Source organism: Heterocephalus glaber, unplaced genomic scaffold (assembly GCF_053883595.1).
Source record: "Heterocephalus glaber isolate CG9 unplaced genomic scaffold, H.glaber_assembly_v1.0 deba00001509, whole genome shotgun sequence".
In the NCBI taxonomy this organism is placed as follows: domain Eukaryota; kingdom Metazoa; phylum Chordata; class Mammalia; order Rodentia; family Bathyergidae; genus Heterocephalus; species Heterocephalus glaber.
This window is the reverse complement of record NW_028258325.1, coordinates 6,903,744-6,929,138: the sequence shown is the minus strand read 5'-3', so window position 1 is coordinate 6,929,138 and position 25,395 is coordinate 6,903,744. Positions and strand designations below refer to the sequence as shown.

The following is a 25,395-nucleotide window of genomic DNA, read 5'->3' as shown; positions in this document are numbered from 1 at the left end:
AGGGCTCCAAATAGCCTTGATAAAAAAAAAAAAATTTACACATAGGCATATAATTGTTAAGATTCCAGAAACACAACAGAAGAACAAAGTTCTACAAGCAGTTAGAGAAAAGAAACAAATCACATACAAAGGAAGGCCCATCAGAATCACAGCAGACTTCTCAATGCAAACCTTCAGGGCAAGAAGAGCTTGGAGTGACATATTCCAAGCCCTAAAGGTAAACAGCCTGCAACCCAGATTGATGTACCCTGCAAAACTATCTTTCAAAACTGATGGAGAAATAAGATACTTTCATGACAAAGAGCACCTTAGGAACTTCGTGAATACCAAACCAGCACTCCAAAAAATTTTAGATAATATTCTAGGAACAGACAATGAGTATCACAACCCCAGGAAGCACAGCAAAATGAATCCATTGGGTGTCACAAGAAATTAAATGTAAAGGAGGAGAATCAAACAAAAAGAAAAAGTCATGACAATAACTTATCAGTTATAACCATCAATGTTAATGGTCTCAATTCACCACTCAAAAGAAATAGACTGGCAGAATGGGTCAAGAAGCAAAATCCAACAATATGTTGCATACAAAAAACACAATTAATTAAAAAAGAAACTCATAGATTGAAAGTAAAAGGGTGGAAAACAATACTCCATGTGACAGGAACTCGAAAAAAAGAAGGAGTACCTATCCTCTTTGCAGGTCAAGTAGATTTCAAACCAACACTGATTAAGAGAGACGAAGAAGGACACTACATCCTTGTAAAGGGAACAATCCAAGAGGAAGAGATGACAATCATAAATATCTATGCAACAAACACTAGTGCACCCAATAATATAAAATAAATACTAACATACATGAAAAGCCATATATGCACTAATGCAATAGTAGTGGGAGAACTCAATATCCCACTGTCACAAATAGATAGATCAACTAGACTAAAAATAAGTAATGAAATACTAGAACTCAATTGAACTCTTGAACAAATGAATTTAACAGATGTTTACAGAGTCTTCCACCCCACAAAATCAGAATACACATTCTTCTCAGGTGCACATGGGTCATTCTCCAAATAGACCACATACTCACTCAGAGAACATGTTTAAGTAAGTGCAAAGGAATTGAACTTATCCCCTGTATATTATCAGACCATAGTGCAATGAAATTGGAGATCCATAGCAAAAGAAACCATAAAAATTTCATAAACACATGGAAATTGAACAACACACTTCTGAATAACCAATGGATCACAGAGGAAATTAAAGAAGAAATCAGACAGTTCCTACAATTAAAGGACAATGACAATACAACATATTGGAATCTATGGGACACAATGAGAGCAGTCTTATGAGGGAAATTCATAGCAGTGGATACACATATTAGGAAAACAGAATGAGCTCAATTAAATAGCCTGATATGTAACTTCAAGCTTCTAGAAAAAGAAGAGAAAGACAACCCCAAAGCTCATACAAGGGGGGAAATTATAAAGATCAGAGGAGAAATCAATGCAGTGGATACTAAGAGAATGATACAAAAAATCAATGAAGCCAAGAGTTGGTCCTTCAAAAGAATCAACAAAATTGACAAACCTTTAGCCAATCTTTTCAGAAAAAGGAAAGAAAAGGCCCAAATCCATGCAATTGGGAATGAAAAGGGAGAAATTACAACAGACCCAGCAGAAATCCAGAGGATCATCAATACCTACTTCCAGAACCTATATGCCAATGAGATGGAAAACACAGAAGAAATGGACAGATCCCTAGAGACAAATGAATTACCAAAGTTGAACAAAGAAGACCTAAAAATTCTGAACAACCCAATATCAACCAATGAAATTGAGGGGGCTGGGGATTTAGCTCAGTGGTTTCTCCGCCTGCTGCGCAAGTGCAAGGACCCGAGTTGGATCCCCGGTACCAAAAAAAAAAAAAGAAAGAAATTGAAAATGTAATTAAAAACACCAAGTAAGAAAAGCCCAGGTCCTGATGGCTTCACTGCTGAATTCTACAAGACATTTAGAGAGAAACTATTGGCACTAGTGTTTAAACTCTTCAATGAAATTGAAAGGGAAGCAATACTCCTGAATTCTTTCCTGGAAGCAAGCATCACCTTGATCCCCAAAGCAGAGAAAGACCCAACCAAAAGAGGCCAATCTCACTAATGAACATAGATGCAAAAATCCTTTATAAGATACTGGCAAATAGAATGCAGAAAATCATCAAGAAGATCATACACCCTGATCAAATGGGATTCATTCCACAGATGCAGGGATGGTTCAATATATGCAAAGCAATCAATATAATACACTATATCAATAGAGCCAAGAACAAAAACCATATGATCATCTCCATAGATGCAGAAAAAGCATTTGACAAAATCCAATATGTATTTATGATTAAAATCCTACAAAAAATTGAAATAGATGGTCTCTAACTCAATCTGATAAAAGATATCTATGAAAAACCAACAGCCAATATCATACTAAATGGTCAAAAACTGAAATCCTTCACAGTAAAATCAGGAACAAGACAAGGATATCCACTATCACCACTCTTGTTCAATATAGTTTTGGAAACATTAGCCAAGGCAATTAGACAAGAGAAAGAAATAAAAGGAATAAAAATAGGTAACGAAGAAGTCAAATTGTCATTATTTACAGATGACATGATACTCTGTACAGAAGACCCCAAGAACACCACCAAAAGTCTTCTAGACTTAATAATCAAATTTAGTAGATTAGCTGGTTACAAGGTCAACACACAAAAATCAACAACTTTCCTCTACATGAACAACAAACTCACTGAGAAAGAAATGGGTCAGACAATTCTTTTGACAGTAGCATCCAAAAAACTGAAATACCTAGGAATCAACCTAACAAAAGAAATCAAAGACCTCTTCTCTGAAAACTATAGCACTCTGAAGAGAGATTGAAGATAATACCAGAAAATGGAAAGACATCCCCTGCTCCTGGGTAGGAAGGATCAACATAGTGAAAATGGCCATACTTCCAAAACTGCTATAGATTCAATGCAATCCCAATTGAAATCCCAGCAGCATACTTCATGGACCTTGAGAAAACAATCAAAAAATTCATTTGGAACAAGAAGAGACGCAGAATAACAAAAGCAATTCTAGGTAACAGAGACATGGCAGGGGGTATCACAATCCCCAACTTGAAACTATACTACAAACCTACTGTAATAAAAGCAGCATGGTACTGTCAAAGAAACAGACCTGAGGACCAGTGGAACAGATTAGAAGATGCAGAAACAAATCAGCCACCTCATCTTTGACAAAGGAGCCAAACACCCTCACTGGAGGAAAGCTAACTTCTTTAATAAATGGTGCTGGAAAAATTGGGTTTCAATTTGCCAAAGATTAAAACTATACCCATATCTCTCACCATACGCTAAACTAAAATCAAAATGGATTAAAGATTTAAATATTCAAATAGAAATGCTGAATCACCTGGAACAGAGGTTTGGTAGAACTCTTGAAGACATTGGTGTAGGAAAAGATTTTATGAACAAAACCTCAGTTGCCTGTGAACTAGCACAAACAATCAACAGGTGGGATCTCTTCTTATTAAAAAGCTCCTGCACAGCAAGAGAAACCACCAGCAGTGTGAAGAGACAACCCCAATGTGGGAAAAAGTCTTCACCTTCTGTTCCTCAGAAAAAGGTCTACTATCTTGAATCTATAAAGAACTTAAAAAAATCAGACCTCCCAAATTTAAAGACCCAATCTGAAAATGGGCATCTGAAATGAACAGACATTTCTCAGACAAAGAAGTAGAAATGGCAAATAAATACATGAAAAAATGTTCAACATCACTGGTCATTGGAGACATGCAAATGAAAACAATGTTGAGGTTCCACCTCACTCCAGAAAGAATGGCTGCTATCATGAAATCAACCGATAACAAATGCTGGAGGGCTGTGGGGAAGGAGGAACCCTGCTCCACTGCTGGTGGGAGTGTAGACTGGAGCAACCACTGTGAAAATCAGTATGGAGATACCTCAAAAACTAGAACTGAAAGTCCCATTTGACCCAGCTATTCTCCTGCTGGGTATTTTCCCCAAAGAATTAAAAGAATCATATCACAGTGATATATGTGCACCCATGTTCATAGCAGCACAATTTATAATAGCTAAAACTTGGAAGCAGCCCAAATGCCCATCAACTGGACACTGGATAAAGAAAATGTGTGTTTTTTATAGAATGGAGTACTACTCAACCATAAAAAATGAGAAATTAGAGACATTTTTAGCTAAATGGATGCACATTGAGGTGGTACTCTTAAGTGAAATAAACAAGACACATATGTGTAAATAACGAATAGTTTCTCTAATGTGAGAAACTGAAAGTGTAAATAAGGACTAAAAGGTATAATAGATAATGTTAAATGGTATGAAAAGGGACAAAGGGGAGTGGGAAGTGGGAGGGGTAGGGGAAAAGGAAGAAGAGAATGGAATTAATATGAGAAAATGAAAAAAATGGAAACAAAGTCTTTGTAAATAGAGGGGCATGGAGAGGTTGAAGGGAGGGCAGGGGAAGGGGGAAAAATAAACACCAAGAGAGATTATGTAAAGTTGCAAATTTCCACTGATGAATGTCATTATATTGTATACCTAAATTGTATCAATAAAATAAATTTTTTTAAAAAAAGGGTTAAGGATTCCCTTGGGAGCCTCTCTGTCAAAAGGCCTTGTAAAATCTCCAGAAACTTTAAGTGAATAAAAAAAAAAGGATTGAATGAGCACATAAACCTTAGCTCTGTCTTTTTGAACTGAATATTTATTCTGTGCTAGTGTTAACTATGCTCTGGTTGATAGAGAACTAGAGAAGACAAATTTGTGCAGCTGCCCTCCCCCTCTCTAAAATCTTGAAAGTAATGAAAACCTGTCTCTTGCCCTTGAGTCCAGGAAGGCTTGTGCCTCTGCATCTTTTTACTTACACACATGTGGAGCATAAGAGGAGGTTTTTCAGGATACTGACTTTAAATATTCAAATATGTTATTACCAATTAAATTTAATTAATAATTATGTGCATTCACAGATTATGTTAGAGATAATAACTAATTTAATATCTTAATAAAATATAAATTGAGCTTGAACTCTAGGTCTTTCTAATTCCATTAAGAGAGAAAACACTAGACAGGCAGGTCTGCTCACACCCTACCGAGGTCCCGAGTGGCACAGAACAAGCCAAATCAGCCCGCTGTAGACAGGCAGGTCTGTGCACGCCCTACCGATGTCCCGAGTCATGCGGAAGATACCGAATCACCCCACTGCAGGCAGGCAGCCAACTGGTTCCACACTACAAAGACCCAGAGGACACCAGACCACCAGAACAAGATACTGAGTCCCGCTGTTCGTGGCCCAGAGGTAGGGGCTTCCAGGTCACCATCCCTCCCACCGCTCCCAGTCAAGAGGCAGGGGCTTCTGAGCCACCATCACACTACTCCTGGTCCAGAGGAAGGGGCTTCCCAGTCACCATCCCTCCCACCTCTCCAGGCCCAGAGGTAGGGGCTTCTGAGCCACCATCCCACTGCTCCTGGTTCAGAGGAAGGGGCTTCCCAGTCACCATCCCTCCCACTGCTCTCAGCCCACAGGAAAGGGCTTTTGGGTCACCATCCCTAATGCTGCTCCCAGCCCCTGTCCCACTTCTCCCAGCTCAGAGGAGGTAATCCGTGCAGGCTCTAACAGCCCCCTGACCCAGGCAAAATGAGAAAACACTCAAATAAGTCTCAAAACCAGACTTCCAGATCACCTACAGCAACCCCAAAGGGAAATGAGATGGAACACTCTGATACTCAACCACCTGGACCCACTGAACTGGCAACAAAAGGGGATATGGAAAAAATGAAATCAGAAATAATTTCTCAGATAACAGGAGAAATTGTGCCCCTACTGCAAGACATGATTAATAAATCTAGAGAGGAGCTGAGGAACATGATGGAATCCCAACATAAGAAACAAATGGAATCCATAAAACAGATGCAAATAGATTTCCAGGACATGAAAAACTCCATTGAAAGTCTACACAGGAGAATGAGCCAATGTGAGGACAGAATTTCAGATATAGAAGATAAGATTGCAATTAGTGACCAGGAAAAGAAAAATTGCTTCAAAATTAGAAGGGAACATGAGAAATCAATCCACCAGCTGCTAGATGATGCAAAGAAGAATAACATAAGACTGATTGGAGTCAATGAAGAAACAGGAGATAGTGCAGATGACATAAAAAAATCTCTTCACAGAAATAATGGCAGAAAACTTCCCAAGCAGGGGAAAGACCTTGACATACAGGTAAGTGAGGCATATGGACTCCAAATAGCCTTGATCAAAAAAAATCTACACATAGGCATATAATTGTTAAGATTCCAGAAACACAACAGAAGAACAAAGTTCTACAAGCAGTTAGAGAAAAGAAACAAAGCACATACAAAGGAAAGCCCATCAGAATCACAGCAGACTTCTCAACACAAACCATTAAGGCAAGAAGAGCTTGGAGTGACATATTCCAAGCCCTAAAAGAAAACAGCCTCCAACCCAGATTGATGTACCCTGAAAAACTATCTTTCAAAATGGATGGAGAAATAAGATACTTTCATGACAAAGAGCACCTTAGGAACTTCGTGAATACCAAACCAGCACTCCAAAGAATTTGACGCAATATCCTAGGAACCGACCTTGAGGATCACAACTCCAGAAAGCAAAGCAGAATGAACCCATCTGGCATGACAAGAAATTAAATGTAAAGGAAGAGACCCCAACAAAAAGGAAAAGTCATGATAATGACAAGTCAATACGAGTTTCAGTTATAACCATCAATGTTAATGGTCTCAATTCACCACTCAAAAGAAATAGACTGGCAGAATGGGTCAAGAAGCAAAATCCAACAATATGCTGCATACAAGAAACACACTTCATTCAAAAGGAAACTCATAGACTGAAAGTTAAAGGGTGGAAAACAATACTCCATGTGACAGGAACTCGAAAAAAAGGAGTAGCTATCCTCTTTGCAGATCAAGTAGATTTCAAACCAACACTGATTAAGAGAGATGAAGAAGGACACTACATCTTTGTAAAGGGAAGAATCCAAGAGGAAGAGATGACAATCATAAATATCTATGCACCAAACACTAGTGCACCCAACTATATGAAACAAATACTAATGGACATGAAAAGTCATATATGCACTAATACAATTGTAGTGGGGGACCTCAACACCCCACTGTCACAAATACATAGATCAACTAGACAAAAAATAAGTAATGAAATACTAGAACTCAATCGAACTCTTGAACAAATGAACTTAACAGATGTTTACAGAGTCTTCCACCCCACAAAATCGGCATACACATTCTTCTCAGCTGCACATGGGTCATTCTCCAAAATAGACCACATACTCACACATAGAACATGTTTAAGTAAGTGCAAAGGAGTTGAAGTTATTCCCTGTATATTATCAGACCATAGTGTGATGAAATTGGAGATTCATAGCAAAAGAAACTCAAAAATTTCATAAACCCATGGAAATTGAACAACACACTTCTGAATAACCAATGGGTCACAGAGGAAATTAAAAAAGAAATCAGACAGTTCCTTCAATTAAATGACAATGACAATACAACATATTGGAATCTATGGGACACAATGAAAGCAGTCTTATGAGGGAAATTCATAGCAGTGAATATGCATATTAGGAAAACAGAATGAGACCAATTAAACAACCTGATGCTGAATCTCAAGCTTCTAGAAAAAGAAGAGCAGGACAACCCCAAAGCTCATACAAGGGAGGAAATTATAAAGATCAGAGGAGAAATCAATGCAATGGAGACTAAGAGAATGATACAAAAAAATCAATGAAGCCAAGAGTTGGTTCTTCAAAAGAATCAACAAAATTGACAAACCTTTAGCCAACCTCATCAGAAAAAGGAAAGAAAAGGTCTAAATCTGTGCAATTAGGAAAGAAAAGGGTGAAATGACAGCAGACCCAGCAGAAATCCAGAGGATCATCAATACCTACTTACAAAACCTATACGCCAATAAGATAGACAACACAGAAGAAATGGACAGATTCCTAGATCCATATGAATTACCAAAGTTGAACGAAGAAGACCTAAAAATTCTGAACAACCCAATATCAACTGATGAAATTGAAAATGTGATTAAAAACTTATCGACTAAGAAAAGCCCAGGCCCTGATGACTTCACTGCTGAATTCTACAAGACATTTAGGGAGGAACTGCTGCCACTACTGTTTAAACTCTTCAATGAAATTGAAAGAGAAGCAATACTCCCAAATTCATTCCTGGAAGCAAGCATCACCTTGATCCCCAAAGCAGAGAAAGACCCAACTGAAAAAGAGAACTATAGGCCAATCTCACTAATGAACATAGATGCAAATATCCTTAATAAGATACTGTCAAACAGAATGCAGAAGATCATCAAGGAGATCATACACCCTGATCAAGTGGGATTCATCCCAGGGATGCAGGGATGATTCAATATATGAAAATCAATCAACGTAATACACTACATCAATAAAGCCAAGGACAAAAAACATATGATTATCTCCATAGACGCAGAAAAAGCATTTGACAAAGTCCAACATGCTTTTATGATAAAAACCCTACAAAAAATTGGAATAGATGGTCTCTACCTCAAACTGATAGAAGCCATCTATGAAAAACCAATAGCCAATATCATACTAAATGGTCAAAAACTGAAATCCTTTACACTAAAATCAGAAACAAGACAAGGATGTCCACTATCACCACTCTTGTTCAATATAGTTCTGGAAACATTAGCCAAGGCAATTAGGCAAGAGAAAGAAGTAAAAGGAATAAAGATAGGAAATGAAGAACTCAAATTGTCATTATTTGCAGATGATATGATACTCTATATAGAAGATCCCAAGAACTCCACCAAAAGTCTTGTAGACTTAATAACCAAATTCGGTCAAGTAGCTGGTTACAAGCTCAACACACAAAAATCAATAGCTTTCCTCTACACCAATGACAGACTCACTGAGAAAGAAATAGGGCAAATAATTCCTTTCACAATAGCATCCAAAAAACTGAAATACCTAGGAGTCAACCTAACAAAAGAAATCAAAGACCTCTTCTCTGAAAACTATGGCACTCTGAAAAGAGAGATTGAAGATGATATCAGAAAATGGACAGACATCCCCTGCTCCTGGGTGGGAAGGATTAATATAGTGAAAATGGCCATACTTCCAAAACTGCTATATAGATTTAATGCAATTCCAATTGAGATCCCAGAAGCATACTTCATGGACCTTGAGAAAACATTCCAAAAATTCATTTGGAAAAAGAAGAGACCCAGAATAACAAAAGCAATTCTAGGTAACAGAGACATGGCAGGGGTTATCACAATCCCCAACCCGCAACTATACTACAAAGCTACTGTGATAAAAACAGCCTGGTACTGGCAAAGAAACAGACTTGAGGACCAGTGGAACAGATTAGAAGATGCAGAAACAACACCAGACACACTCAGCTATCTCATCTTCGATAAAGGAGCCAAACACCCTCACTGGAGGAAAGATAGCCTCTTTAATAAATGGTGCTGGAAAAATTGGGCTTCAACTTGCCAAAGATTAAAATTAGACCTGTATCTCTCACCATGCACTAAACTAAAATCAAAATGGTTTAAAGATCTAAATATTAAAATAGAAACTCTGAACCAGTTAGAACAGAGGTTAGGTAGAACCCTTGAAGACATAGGTGTAGGAAAAGATTTTATGAACAAAACCTCAGTTGCCCGTGAATTAGCATAAACAATCAACAAGTGAAGTGGGATCTCTGCTTATTAAAAGGCTTCTGCACAGCAAGATAAACCACCAGCAGTGTGAGGAGACAACCCACAATGTGGGAAAAAATCTTCACCTGCTCTTCCTCAGACAAAGGTCTACTATCTCGAATCTATAAAGAACTTAAAAAGATCAGACCTCCCACATTTAAAGACCCAATCTGAAAATGGGCATCTGAAATGAACAGACATTTCTCAGACAAAGAAGTAGAAATAGGAAATAAATACATGAAAAAATGTTCAACATCACTGGTCATTTGAGAGATGCAAATGAAAACAATGCTGAGATTCCACTTCACTCCACAAAGAATGGCTCCTATCATGAAATCAACCAATAACAAATGCTGGCAAGGCTGTGGGGAAAGAGGAACCCTGCTCCACTGCTGGTGGGAGTGTAGACTGGGGCAAGCACTGTGGAAATCAGTATGGAGATACCTCAAAGAACTAGGACTGGAAGTCTCATTTGACCCTGCTATTCCACTGCTGGGGATCTTCCCCAAAGAATTAAAAGAATCATACCACAGTGATATATGTGCACCCATGTTCATAGCAGCACAGTTTGTAATAGCTAAAACTTGGAAACACCCCAAATGCCCATCAACTGGAGACTGGATAAAGAAAATGTGTTTTTTTTATAAAATGGAGTACTACTCAGCCATCAAAAATGAGAAATTAGAGACATTTATAGCTAAGTGGATGCACATTGAGGCGATACTCTTAAGTGAAATAAATAGGACACACATGAATAAATTCCGAATAGTTTCTCTGGTGTGAGAAACTGAAAGTGTAAATAAGGACTAAATGTATAATAGGTAATGTGAAATAGGAAGAAAAGGGACAAAGGGGAAAGAAGTGGGAGGGGCAGGGGAAAGGATAGAAAGGAATGGAATTAATATGAAAAAATGGAAAATAGGCAAAAATCTTTATAAATAGGGAGGAATGGAGGGGTTGATGGGAGGGCTGGGCAAGGGTGAAAAATAAGAACCAAGAGAGACTATGTAAAGGTGCAAATTTCCAATGATGATTGTCATTATATTGTATACCTAAAATGTACCAATGATTAGAATGAATAATTGATAATGTAAAATAGGAAGAAAAGGTCCAAAGGGGTAGGGGGAGTGGGAGGGGCAGGGGAAAGGAAAGAAGGGAAAGGAAAAATGATGAGAAAATGAAAAAATGGAAATAAAGTCTTTGTAAATAGGGAAGGATGGAGGACATGAAGGGAGGGCTAGGAATGGGGAAAAAATAAGAACCAAGATGCATTATGTAAAGGCACAATTCCCAATGAGAAATGTAATTGTGTTGCATACCTACAATGTGCCAATAAAGGAATTTAATGAAAAAAAAAAAAAGAGAGAGAACACACTGCTCATTCACTTGTGTTCTCCCCACTCAATTTGAATAATGGGAAACTTCAGGGGTTAGACTCATAATGTGACACAGATGTATACCTAAATGCTTTGAGCCAAGGTATGATGAAGAATAAACTGAAGCACATCAGGATCAGAAATGTCCAGTGCATCCCAGGCTCTTCCACAGAAATGTCTGTACTGCCCAAAGCTCAGCTCTGGAGGGGGAAAGATATTCATACTCAGGTAAAGCTGTCATCCCTGGTATTCCTGTACATGAATAGATTCGACTATAAGTGACATAATAGAAACACAGCTCAAGCTGATTTAAGTCTGAAAGGAAATTTTACCTCATGCAATTGAAAACCTCAATGGTAGTTTTGGATGGGTCATGGACAGAGTCAATGGCCCAAATACTATGGATAAAATTTAAAGTTCTCTAACTATTTCTGTGGAGTTAGTTCTTATGAAAAATCTCTTTGTCTGTCTTGATTTTTCTCTCATGCAGCCTGTTTATCTATGGTGAGTCTGGAACCTTCTGACTTATATTATTACTACAATGGATAAGCACTTTGGAAAGAAATGCCTATTTCAATAGCTGCAGATAGTGAGATGGGCTAGAGACCTTTAAGTGGATGGTCAATTTGGAATTGGCTCCTGGTATTTCTAAGTGGGTAAAATACTGAATATTTATTGTGGCCTTTCTTCGTTCAACACAGATTTACTGAACACCTAATAAGCACCCGGCATTGTATCACAAAGTTGGCTAACAGGTATATTGTTCTTGTATTCAAGGTTATTTGTGAGATAAAGACAAATACATAAAAAGAACACACCATGCAGGAAGAATCATCTACAGTGACAGTGAACCTATTACACACAGAGCGCCCAAACTCCCACCCCAAACCCACTTATTTATCATAAAGTGCCAACACTACAGTAAAACCTGAATACCTAGTGCTTGCTCAGCTGCTGGTGTGACGCTGGGGACCTTGGCTGGCACGTTGACAGAGGGCCCTTGGCACATCCCATAGGTTTCCCACCATTGACCTACGGCATGAGTGATCTTGCAGATGCATGAACCCAGGCATCTAAACATCAGGAAAAGCTGAAAGATTTGTTAGTGTCACCTGGATAATGAAACCCTATACCTTGGCAAGTCTTGATGATGGTCTCATGATAGAAGTGTTCGCTCCCTGCGAGGCTTGGTTTCCCTGGAATCAGTAGAGAGGGTGTCATTGTGCCTGGAAACGACATTTGTCCTTTACCTAGAGAAAACAGTATTTGAAACTTTTAAAAAAATTCAAAATACTTCTCTAATGTATGTGAATTTGTTTTACATTTTATTCATTATTTATTTTCTATTAATGAACAGTTTGATTATTTCCCTTGGTGGGAAGAATTTTACAGCAGTTGAAGATCTGAATAATGCAGAGAGAACTAATTATATTAGTTTTTTTTTTCATCACGCACATTTCAGATGCAGAAAGATTCTTACTGAGGGAAAATAAAAATCAAACATTGTAAATTGCCATTATCTGGAAAGTGTTATGGGGAAAAAGCTCTAGATGAGTTTGAAAATTCATTACTAATCTCAGGGAAAAGTTGAAAAAATCAAAGCATGACCTCTCTGGTAACCTAACAGTACTAGGGGACAAGTCTGCAGAGTAGACACCCACTGTTGACGGATGAGGGTGGAAGTGAAGCCTTCAGTTTCTCTGCTCCAGCCTTTCATTTAAAAATTAATATTCTTTTAGTGTTGACAATTGAGAGACCTATTAATCCATGAAATAAATCTCAAAATGAGACCAGACAAATTGTATTTCATTAAGATGAATAATTCTGTGATTTAAAAATCTCTAATTCCAAGGTACATCATCAAATCAATCAAGGAACACACTTTGAAGTCTCACAGAAAATTGATTTATATAAAATTGTAACACAAAATAAAAATAAGGACAGAAGGAAAGAAAAATCAATGACACCAATTTTGAAGTATTGCATTCTTTTTTATTTTTATGAATGATTTCATATTTTATAAATTTTCTATTTAGACCAAATACTTACATCAGGAGCTAATGTCCAGTGGATTTGCGTTAGCTCTTGACACCCAGTATCTGTTCTGAAAAGGGACAATTTATCCTACATCAGTTGTGAAATGTTTTGATTGTCACTCCTATATACACTCACTGATGCATTTCTATGACCTCCTTGTACAGACTCCTACAATTGGGGATAGGTGTTTAGTCCTTCACCTCCCAAATTTTAAGCAAAGAGTTCGGCTTTGATCTTGAGTCCCGGATACCCTTCACACTAAATGGAACAATGCCTATATTTTTTGTAGTACCCATGCATGTTGCCTACATTTGAAATAAATTGTTGCATAGTTTTTTCTTATGGAAAAGAGCATCAGTTTAAAATGTCTGGTCTATAATAAGACTTCTAAAAGCAAAAAATTCCCTTCTCATCTGGATTGTATAAACTCAGAAAGGCATCCACAAAAGTGGATTAAGAGTAGCCAGTTTCAGACTCTGTGGTTAGGTCAAGAGAGGAGCAGAAAGACCCGGATGACGAACATGAACATCTGCAGGCTCAATGTCAAGGAGTTCCATGGAGACACCTGGAGAAATCACAGATAAATTTCTTTTTCCCGACCTTCAGATGTTAGCAGGAGTAAAACAGTGGAGGTACTAGCTGGGTAAACCTAAGAGAGAAAAGGTGTTGCTAGAAAGATGTAAAGACTGTGAGATAATTCTGAGAGGAAGATTAAGACAGCAGTTCTCAAACTTGAATGTGATCAGATCTGCCCAGAAAGCCTTTTGCCACCCAGATCCTCATACTGCATCTTGATGTACATAATCACATCTTCAGAAAGTGTAGCTCAACATTTCATAAAGCACTTAGATTTATTTGTAAAGATGCTTCATTTTGTCGGACACTGTAAATGCTAATTTCTATTGGCATCCGGCTCTGATTTAAAGGAATTATGATGAAAAAATTTAAGACACAGAAAATAGTAAATGCAGTTGTTTAGATGAGAAGAATATTATATACAAGTTCAAAGAATTTGCATATATTATCCTTATTCATGTTGCTAGTTAAATAGACATGGAGAAGCCTATATGTGAGAATTTGTAATTTAAGTATCTTTATAATCATGGGCAACACATTAAACCCTCCAAAATGTAATTTCTTTTTTAATTTAAAAGCAGCATTATGAAGCTCTAAGAGTTATTGCGAAGATTAAATAAAACTATGTAGGCAAATGGCCAGGTAGAGTGCTGCATGTATATCAGACAGTCCAGAAACAATAGTTACATATGTAATTCTCACAAATTATTTGATCCTGTTTTTATAAGAAAAATAGCCCTTGTGAGCTCCTAAGAGGGTGATATATTTCCTCTTTAGCTCACTGGTGACCCCTCCTAACCCTTCTCCTTGTAAACATGTTTGTTATTATAGATAAGATCATGAGACACTTTAAATAATTTATGAGTTATAGACAAAATCGTTAAATAGCAAAGCCTTGGTACAAATATGCAATTTTTCAGTCTTGTGACAACATGCTTATTGTCAGATCTAAGGTTGTGTCTGTTTCTCACAAAATCAGGGTTTCATGACAGTTGAAGCTTCTGTTTAGAAACTGCCATGACCAGTCTAATAGATTGTGGTCCTTTTACAAAGCTTCAAGGACCTGTTACCTAACCCACCTTTGGGGCTGGCACCTCCATACATGATCTGCAGTACTCAATGTACAGGGCAGTAAGCATTGCCGGTATAGTTACATCCTATCTGGTAGATGTGACATCTTGGAAGGCTTCTCATCTAAATTAATATTCACAGGCAGGTTTTGCTTTCTGATTCCATGAAAACTGCTCGGCTCAAGGAGAAAGATGATAGAAATTAATACAGATTGTCGGGAGTACTGAATCAGCATGCTCATTCAGCTCTACCCAGTCAGGCTTAACAGTTAGAAATGTTGGAGTCACTTTTGGGTTTTATTCATTTTCTCCCACTTGCTATCTATTAGATCACCTCTCAGTGAATCAGTGTCCTCATCTGTTAAAAAGAGAAACATTGCAGTTGCCTCATAGCCTCACTGCTAAGATAACAGAAAATATTACATGGATTTTAGTCAAAACGGTTTAGAGCCACAGTAGGAAAATTAAATCATTGTTTGCTCAGCTGATCAAAATAATTTCAGATCTAAAACTTACCTAGACCACTTAAAAATACTTATCTCTTTTTCCCTGGCTGTAATTTCCCCCGGCTGTAATTTCCCCCATTCTTCTAGTATTTGTTAATTATGTTATAAAATATAATACACATGGTAAAGCATTAAATAATTATACAATTTGATTTGTAATGATAGCATGAACCCCCATGTAACTTATTCAGTAGAACATACATGGCCAACTTCACTAGTTTCTGTTTCTAGCATCTTCTCTCTCCCGAGAGACAAACAATATTCTGATAAATATGGTAATCACTTTTTGTTTTTCACTGCCTATTTACAACCCTAAAAAGTATAGGTTGTTTTTGTTGTTTTCTAACTTTCAACATGTGAATGAGAATTATATATACATAATATATGTGTATGTATATTCTTCTATTTTCTGTTTTTATTTCTCAAATTTGTGGTTTTGAGATTTGTGTTGTTGGAATAATCCTTTTCCTTTGTTCTCTTTCATTTCATTAAATATATCCATCCTGGTTAGAGCTGCTTTCCCCTGTTATAGACATCTGCATTGTTTCCAACTTTACTCTAAGAATTGTTGGTCTAGAGAGCATTACTATGTTTCCTGGTACTCTAGTGACTTCAGGTTTCCACTAAAGCAGAAGCCAAGATTAGATTGTGCTTGTGGGTATGTTACTGGGAAGTGACCCAGGAAGGAGAAGCGGAGTAGCAGATGGAGTGAATGAGGTCGGGAAGAAAGGCAGAGTCTGAGTTACTTTACTCTTATTGCTGAGACAAAATACCTGACATCCAAAGTGAAAGGGGAGAGGGTTTATTTAGGTCACAGTTTGTAGAGGTTCCAGCCCATAATCAGCTGAGTCCAAGGCAGGGTGGCACATGGCAGAGAGGTGTCACAGAGGAGAAACAATTCATAGCACCCACATGGTAGCGAAAGAAACAAGGGAGAAGCCAAGCTCTTCCTGTCCCTTATAGTATATCCAGGTTCCCGGGATTAGGGTGGTGCCAAGCCAATCAGTGGGCTGATTCAGTAACCACACACCCTTAATCCCAGCATCACACACTCTAGATTCAGCCATCTCTGAAAAAGCCCCAGCAGACTACATGAGCCTTCGGGGGGCATCTAAACACAAGCATGAACAGGAAGCAAAGCAATAATTGACAGTTTGGGCTGTGGTTGTTTAGCCATGGGAGGCTGGAGTCCAAGACACCCGATAAACACGCAGAAGGCTTCCAAAACATTCATAAAGCTCCAGGCCACTGAGTTTCAAAGGCTGGGCCAGAGGGATTAACTTTCTTGCACCTTTCATATCTTGTAAATGGTTTCTCTTAATCTCTTTCTTTGTTGTGCTAGGAAATGTCCGTGTATCCAGAAATCTCTCTCAATTATTTGTTAGTAATTACAATAATTTATCTGTACAATAATTTCGATTCTCTTCATATATGTTCATATACTACGTAAATGGTACCAATTTATTTTCTCTTTTCCAGTAATTTTGCTTTGTAATGCTGCTTTTGGGGGGTGATTTAGGGGGCAGTTTATGAACTAATTAATCCCCATTATAGGTTTTATTACTATTGAATACCGGTCTTAATTTGTCAAGAAATATTTTCCCACAAATAGAAATTTTAGGATTTCAATTTTATGAAACACATTAATACCTTTAGTGAGATTATAGAATTTTTAAATATATCCCTGAAATTTGGTTTATTAAATTAATCACTTTGCTGATGCTGAAATAATTTGAATTCTTAACATAAGAAAAATATGATCATGATTATTATACTTTTTAGGCATTACTATAAAAATTAGTTTCATTATATATTTATAGTATATGTATATATATATTTTAGGTTTACATATAACAACATGAAATATATCACAGAAATATGCATAAATATATGTTTTAATAACACACCTTAATTTTGCATACATATATTTTTGTATAATCTTAGTATTTCAGAGCTGTGTTAAGTTCTTTATGGTCACTTGCTCAGTTAAAGTATAGACTTTTATTTGTAGGATCAGCTGGAAATATTCTTTCCCAATGGTTGGTAAAACTCACTGGTGAAACCTTCTAGGCTTAAACTTTTCTTTATGGCCAGGTTTGTGGTTAATAATTGAATGTCTGTGATGGACGTAAGGAAATTCTGGCATGTGCATCAGTGTCACGGATTTATGCGGCTGAGAAATGTATTCATTTTCTCTTCATTTTCATATTCATTGTTGTAAAATTCCTAATATCTTCTTACTAACTCCCAGTGCCTACTTAACGTCTAGTGATCTGTATTTCATTTAATTCCTGACATTGGTTATTTGTGTCATCTGTCATTTTGATCAGTGTCACCCAAATTAACCGGATTTTATTTGTTTTGTTGATTTCCAGCTTGGGTCCCCAGCTTTGTCTTTGTTCACTTGGTTCATATCGGCTGCCATTTTGTTCCCGACGCCAGCTGAGGGCTCAGGGCGTGATCCTGGCGTCTGGCGTAGGTTCCCGGGTTCCTGCTTTTTGCTCCTGCCGACCAGCATCCTGTGAGCCTGGGGACTCGGGCCTTGCTACCCCCAAGGCCAGTGAACGGGAAGTCCCCATGCTCCATGGGGCCAAGGCTGAGAAGCAAGGTGCCTGGGGAGGCCTCTTAGTTCGAGGGGTTTCCTGTTTTCCTTCAGCCGATCCTGGGGGTTCATGAGTATTTTCTCAGCTTTTGAGTGATTTCAAGACAATTATTAAATATTTTATTCCCTTTCATTAGTCGCGTGGGCAGCAGGTTTGTTTAAACAGGAAGAAATGCGTCTGAGGGCCCCTCCATACCCATGCTTCCTGCAGGTGTGCGCATGCTCGGGAGCAGGTGCAAGTGCTGTCACAACAAAGCAGGAACAAGATAAATCCCGGGAAAATTATACCTGAGGGTAGATTTCGATATAGAACGAATCACTGCCGTGAGGGTTATTTTTATTATTCCTAAAATGAAAGCATCTCAATTATCAATTATTCGTTTGAAATAGGAGGAAAAGGCCCAAAGGGGTAGCGGAAGTGGGAGGGGAAGGGGAAGGGAAAAGGAAAGAAGGGAAAGGAAAAAATATGAGAAAGGGAAAAAATGGAAACAAAGACTTTGTAAATAGGGAAGGGTGGAGTAGTTGAAGGGAGGGCAGGGGAAGGGGGAAAAAATAAGAACCAAGATACATTACGTACAGGTACAAGCACCTAATGATAAATGTAAATGTATTGTATTTCTAAAATGTACCAATAAAAGAATTTAAGGGAAAAAAAAGTAAAAGATGATGTAATTGAGTCTTTCCTTTAAAATCTATTCAATTATGCAAAAATTGTTATAAGAGACTGAATAATATATAACACAATAAAATGACTATGGTCCCCCCCCCCCAGTGCAAGCAGCTCTACAGGTGCATTAGCATTACTGAACTTGAAGAATACTGTAGGTATCACTCTATCTTGACTGACATAGGGTTAATAAGACCACTGAGCACCTGTGTAAGCATCTTTCACCAAGTATATGGTAAAGGAAGATGCTCAAAATGGATATTTTATAATAAATTTCTGATTTGCTTTCTACTTCAGCACACACATAGGAAATATAAGCAATAATATCACATTTTCCCCAAAATATTCAGAGGTTAGTGAGCATGACAAAGGAGCATGATACATCTTTACAGATAGAGATTATGTATCATATATATAAATATTATATATAAAATCATATGACCGAAACATATTCAATATCAAGCCTGGTTTTAGTTCTTCTCAAAGTATTCAGAATTGCTAAAGGAATTGCATAAAGACACACAGCAAATAGCTACTTGGAAAGCATGTGGACTTTAACAGTGCTCCCCCAAGTAGTAACACTGTGCACCTGCTTCCAACCTCCTTTTGGTTTTGGATTTGTTTTGTTTTCACTTTTCACAGTACCTGACAACACATATGTGAAGGCCTAATGAAAAGTCAGCTATTTGCTTAGTGAGCTGATGTTAAGATCTCACTAAAATGCACTACACTTTCCTTTGCTGTGCACTATCATTTGTAGAAAGATGGTAAGTCAGAACTTTGGAACATTTCCAGTTTTTACATGCAAACTGAGCACCACTATATTCTGCCAATTTTCTTTTTGCTTTATTCACTCATTCACTTTGTGCACAAGTTACAAGAAGAGCTACAAGAGACCAGCCTATGTGTGCCATATCTGCATACACCCAGCTCACCCTTGGCCTGTGGAAGGGTCCTTCAATGAAGGAAAGGTTGAGGGTTTTAGAGAATTAGTCTGGCTAAACCATTTTGACAGCTTGACTCTCAGGTTTCCAGATGACACACCATGAGATGTCATGTTACTACCTTCGTGTTATTGCTCTTCGTGAGGAAGACAACAGGGCGGTGCACGTGGAAACCAAAGCCATCTTTCAGTTTGAGCTAGATGAGTAACCTAGACCAAAGCTATGTAAGTTCTCAACTTTCCAGTATCTCTATTGAAAAGGTCATATTGTCCAATTGTCTCTCTACTTGTCCAACAAAGTCAGAGTACTGCAAACTGTCAGTGGATGGAAACAAATACAGAAATGAGGGAGTCTTTGCCCACCTCCTGAGCAATGTGCTTCTTTTTATGGCATCTTTGCTCTTCGTATGGCCTGGAGGAGGTAGTAGTGCCAACCCCCAGCCCTACCACCCTTCTCAGAGCAAAGAATAGTAAAATACTATGTCCAAGCTCTCATCAGCTTTCACCTGGACAGCAGTAAAGATCTCATCCCTAGCCTCCTTTGTCCACACTTGTTTCCAATGTTGCTGTCTCCAGTATGATGCCAGAACGAACTTTTAAACATGTTTAGGAGAGCCAAAAGCAAAAGACAAACCTTTTCAACTCATTTCACAATACCTAGAAGCATACCTGCTTCATAGAAAGTACTAAATGAAAGTGTATGATAAATGAAGGACTGAATGAGGGAATGGCAAATAAGGTCCCAAAAATGAACTTGAAATAAGTCAAAGACTTAAGCATACGGGAGTAGCAGAGAAAGAAGACAATTAAAGTATATCGATGGCATGTCTCTGGTTGTTTTTACTCCTGGGTTTTATTATTTCAGAGACTCCACTATTTTGAAAAGGAGAAACAAAAAAATGTAAGCAAGTTGGAATGTTTTATGCACGCAACACACTTTCCTTCTATTTTTCCTTAGGAGAATCTCATGAGTTAGAGTTGTAGATGAAGTTACAGATAAATCACAGATGTAATAAGGCAGAATGATTGTTTAAGAGCAAAAAACGGCCATGAAAGAGGCAAAGCTAGAGTTTGCACCAATGTTTTCGGTATATACCACATATGTGAGTGGTTATATTATATTCTCCTTCACAGTGTTGGAGGAAATGAGGGAACATTTAATATGTATGCCCTAAGTTGAAACAGTGATGCAGTAAATGATTTACCTTTGTTGGATAGATGGCCAGCCCTAGTTAAATTTATTCTTTGAACTTTATTAAAGTGCACTGAAAGTATTTAATATTAGGCAGTGTTTATCTCTTTGCTGATAATAAAGTTTGCAACTGATAAGAATACTTGATAAAGACTATAAGAAAATTAACCAATTCACACTTAGTGCTCCAGGGGATTTCACAGATACCTAATCCAATGAGTGTTTATTTTTCTCAAGCTACCAGAGCACCTGGGATTTAAGGTGCTTTCTTCTGAACACTGTTAAACATACCAGTTAAAGTAGCTCAGTGCCAATTGCACATAGAGCTATAGTAACATATAGCAATTGCTTAAGAAGATACCATGTGTGTGAATATTCCCCAACTTGAAAAAAAAAGTGTCTCTTTATTTTACCTACAAATGCCTGATGAGTTTTTCACTAAAATTCTTCCCCAAAATATTAGCCAGTGTAGGGAGTACTATTTATGATCTAAGGATATTCTAGCAACCTCTCACTGGAGCAAAAATATCAGTGTCCCTGTATGTAAAGCATGCCTAAGATTTCCCTTGCCACACCTCCTCCGTTTGTCCTTCTAAGTTGTGGGAAGGAGTTCGTTGTCCCTCCAGAAAAGCCATGAGAGGGACAATATCCTGGTGTCCGCACAATACATCTCTGATCCTTCTTGTTCCATTACTGCAATATCCACAACCACTGCTTCCATGGGCCAGTGTCTACTGTGACACATTGTCCCAACCACATTTTGAAAGTAATCTGAGCTCTCTAGGGTCCCAGTATCTTAACTCTGTGTCCAGAAGGGTCCATCCCTTGGGCTCCCTCAGCCTTGATTCTTGCTCTCAGAGATTTCATGTGAGGTCCTGGGTCTTCTGAATGTCACATCCAGGTTATGGCTTAGCCAAGATGCTTCTTTGTGCTAACAGTCCTGCTGCCTCTCACTTCCATGAGGCTAAGAGGACAAGCAGATCTCCTATAATTGTTGGGTACACCGCATGTGTGTCAGAGTAGCAAGTAACCCAAGCCTTTATGCTGTCCAGATTCTCCACACCACTTACGATTTTTTAAGTCTGTCAACTACTCAGGCTTCTTATTGATGGGGCAAAGGGAGAAAAAACATAGACCCTGGTAGCCCAGTCTACTTCATTCCCAAGTCCTATTTTTTTCCTGCTTTATGGAAAAAAGAGAAATGAAATTTGAAATTTAAAAATCATGTACATTAAGCATTTTTCCTCTGATTGGAAAAGTCCGTTGTTCATTAAAAACTTCCTTTATTCATGAAATTTCTACACTATTACAAGCTGAAATATACTCATCTACTCCAAAAACACAATGTCACTGAAAAGGATTTCATGACTTTCCTAAGATCTCAACTCTGCTTCTACCAATCTGCCCTGCTCAACAATCCTAAAGAGTGCTTAGGTTTCATCCAGAGTGAAGAGTCAGTCACGTGAAGAGTGAGGAATAAGCAACTGAGTAAAGAAGAGGCCAGTGTAATTTCTTTTTTTTAAAATAACCTATAAGATTTTATTAACAAACACACCAGGTAAAGAAGGGTTCCTGCAAAGAAATTGCAGGAGAATAACGATAACTTAACAAAAAAAGCCTTCAGCACTGCAGACCACAGCCCCAGGCTGGATGTGTCACTTCATGAACTTGTCCTGCTCGTCAGCCAGGATCGTGGCTGAGGACTTGGCGTTATAGAAGAGCTCGCTAATTTCCTCCATGTGCTCCTTCTCGATGCTGTCCTTCCCATTGATCTTGGCCAGGAGGTTGGTGGGGGTCAGCAGCTGCACTGAGTACCTCAGTGTGGTCTTGGGGCCAATCTCACCCAGGTGGTTCAGCGCCTCCTCATTGATGTTGATCTCCTCTGTCTGGGCTTGGATCTTAATGATCTGCTTCATCTCCTGTGGCGTGTACAGCACAGTCTGGATGATCATCACATGGTCCAGCAGGTCAAGAGGGATGCTGTGCGGGGAGGTGATGTCCTCGGTGCCCCTGATGACACAATTGCCACAGTTGGACACAAAGATGACAATGGGGGCGATAGAAGATTCCAGAGCGCAGTGCAGGTAGGTGAAGCACTCTATGTTCAGCATGTGGACCTTGTCAACAAAAGCATGCCCGGGACCAGCTCAGCAATGCCCTGATCCATGTACTTGTTCACCACCTTGTTGATCTCACCTTGAAGTTTGCCTGTGATTTCTGTCTTCTTCAGCTTCATCAGCTGGCGCATCATTGACAGGATATCCTGGCCGCCCTGGGGCCGTGCGTTGGCCACATCCAAGTCATGCAAGGTCACATGCTGGATGATTTCCTTCTTCTTGTGCACATCCCCCTTTGGCAAGAGCACATACTCTTCAGCCTCAAGGTCGAATTCTGTGGCATAGGTGTCACACTTGCCTTGCCTCTTCACAGCCTCACTGTTGGCTTCGATGTAAATCACATCTCCGGCCTCCACTCACTCTTTCTGCAAACTTTCAAAGATGCTGGGGTCCAGCTTCAGCTGCTTGGTGCCTTTGGCGGTCTTGAGTCCTATGATCACGTGGCTGATGGTTTTGCCATACCCTCCCATGGGGTTCTCAGGCTCACACGGTGTTAGCTCGGCCACTTCTCCTTCATAGACCTCCTTGGTCTCCTTTATCCGAAGCCCGATGGCCCTGCGGAAGTTCTCCATCAGCACCTCAGTCTTCTTTATCTCCGTCAAGTAGACCTCTCTCCCCACCATCGGGCAGAAAGGGACCTTACTTCCCAGCTCCTGAGCAATGGCCAGAGCTAGAGCTGTCTTGCTAGTTCCGGGAGGTCCTGCCAAACAGGACAGCTCTTCCGGCCATTTTCTTGCTTTTGATTAATTCTACTATGACGCCGCATGCCTCTCTCGCGTTCTCCTGGCCCATGAGCCCCAAGGCCACCTGCTTGTCCAGGCCGCTTTCGTCCAGCCCCAGCCCCTTCACGTGGCTGTGGGAGGTGATCCGCTGCGTCTTGGTGGTGCTCTTCACCTCCTCTATCTTCATTTTACAGGTGCTGGGAGCTGAAACCAGCGTGGAATACCAGGATCAAGTACCCCACGCACTGCGCCGGGGTTACCAGGCGGCCGTTACTAGGGCGTTACAGGCCAGTGTAATTTCTGAGGGCACCTTGTATGTCTGCAGACTTCTATAACATGACATAAGTAACTTGGTTTACACAATTGGTTTTGAAGACAAATCCCATAAGGCACATTTTTAATTATTCACTCACCAACCTCTCACTTATTCATTCGAGAAAAATCTGTCAGTTATCTACCTTTTATGTTTATTCCAATAAATGTTCTGGGCTATTGAAATATATATTTAGTTTTAAAATGTTCCTTTGTAAAAGGAATTAGAGGATGTAGAATATGGAATGAATGCATGGTCCCAGGTGCTGTAACTGAGATATTTAGACAGTGCTGGGGGATTACAGAAGAGGCTGGCATTAGCTGAAACACCCAAAAAGGAGCTATATCTGAGGTGGTGTTGGAAATGAACCCAAAGAGAGAACTTTACTAAATGCTGGATTCCATAGCAATCATTGCACGAGTTAAGGCCAAGAAGAGACACAACACTTTCTACTGAAATGCTCTCTGTCCTTACTCAGAGTTTCTCATAACTACTGATGTCAATGAGTTTCTTTATGTAGCAACTTACTATTTAAAGCCAATCAATGGCATAATGTAAGGGAAATAAGAAATGAATTCTATGACAAAAGTCCTATGCTAAGTCCTAGGGTCAATGACCATAGCCTTTCTGAGAATATTTTCATTGGCTAGATAAAATTAAATCCAAAGGGAAGAAGTCATAACAGAACTACTAGAGCCTACAAGATGTCGCTGATATGTATTCTTAAACTGATCAATCTCACAGCAACACCATTGGGTAGTCTTATTTTTCCTATCTGAGAAAATATAATCAGTGAAAGTGTCTCAATTTTTTAGACAAATGAAATACTCAGGGAAGGAGAAGATTTGTAAGTGTTTAATGGACAACTTTCATTTCTAAGAAATACGATTCGGGAGTCACCCGTTATCTATCATACCTTTGGTTCACTGGGATCACTTGGAAAGGTTGCAAATTACTGACGCACGGCTTCAGTCAGATACACTCAGGCAGAGCATGTGGGAGCTGGCTGTTCCAGTAGAAATGGCCCCAAGCATGCAAATATGCAGTCTCCATGGAGAGCACCTGCCTCATAGCTGTGCCTTTGGTCTCAGGAAATCCCTGATTGTGAGCTCCGCGTGAGTCGAGAGCAGGAAGGGTGAACTGTGGAGCAAAGCTAGAGACTGCTGAGGAGTGGTGAGGTGGAAATGACACACACTGCAGATGGAGAAAATGGAAAAGGCTGCAAAATACCAGATGATGGCCATTTAGTATGTGACAACATTTTAGATTATTCACCTCAGCGACTTGTGCCAGTGTTGCACATTTAGGACAGATTTACATTCCCACATCTTATGAATCAGTCCGAGTCATTGGGGCCAGTGATGCATTAAGTTTAAACAAAATGCTGAATGAAGACAGGACATCCCCCTGGTGCATCCATAGGTAGTGGTGGTAAGATGTAGAAG

At 39.0% G+C, this 25,395-nt stretch overlaps 1 pseudogene; it reads right to left on the bottom strand.

Moving 5' to 3' along the window:
• Positions 1-22,333: 22,333 nt before the first annotated feature.
• Positions 22,334-23,824, bottom strand: LOC101697971 (ruvB-like 1 pseudogene; annotated as a pseudogene).
• Positions 23,825-25,395: the final 1,571 nt, after the last annotated feature.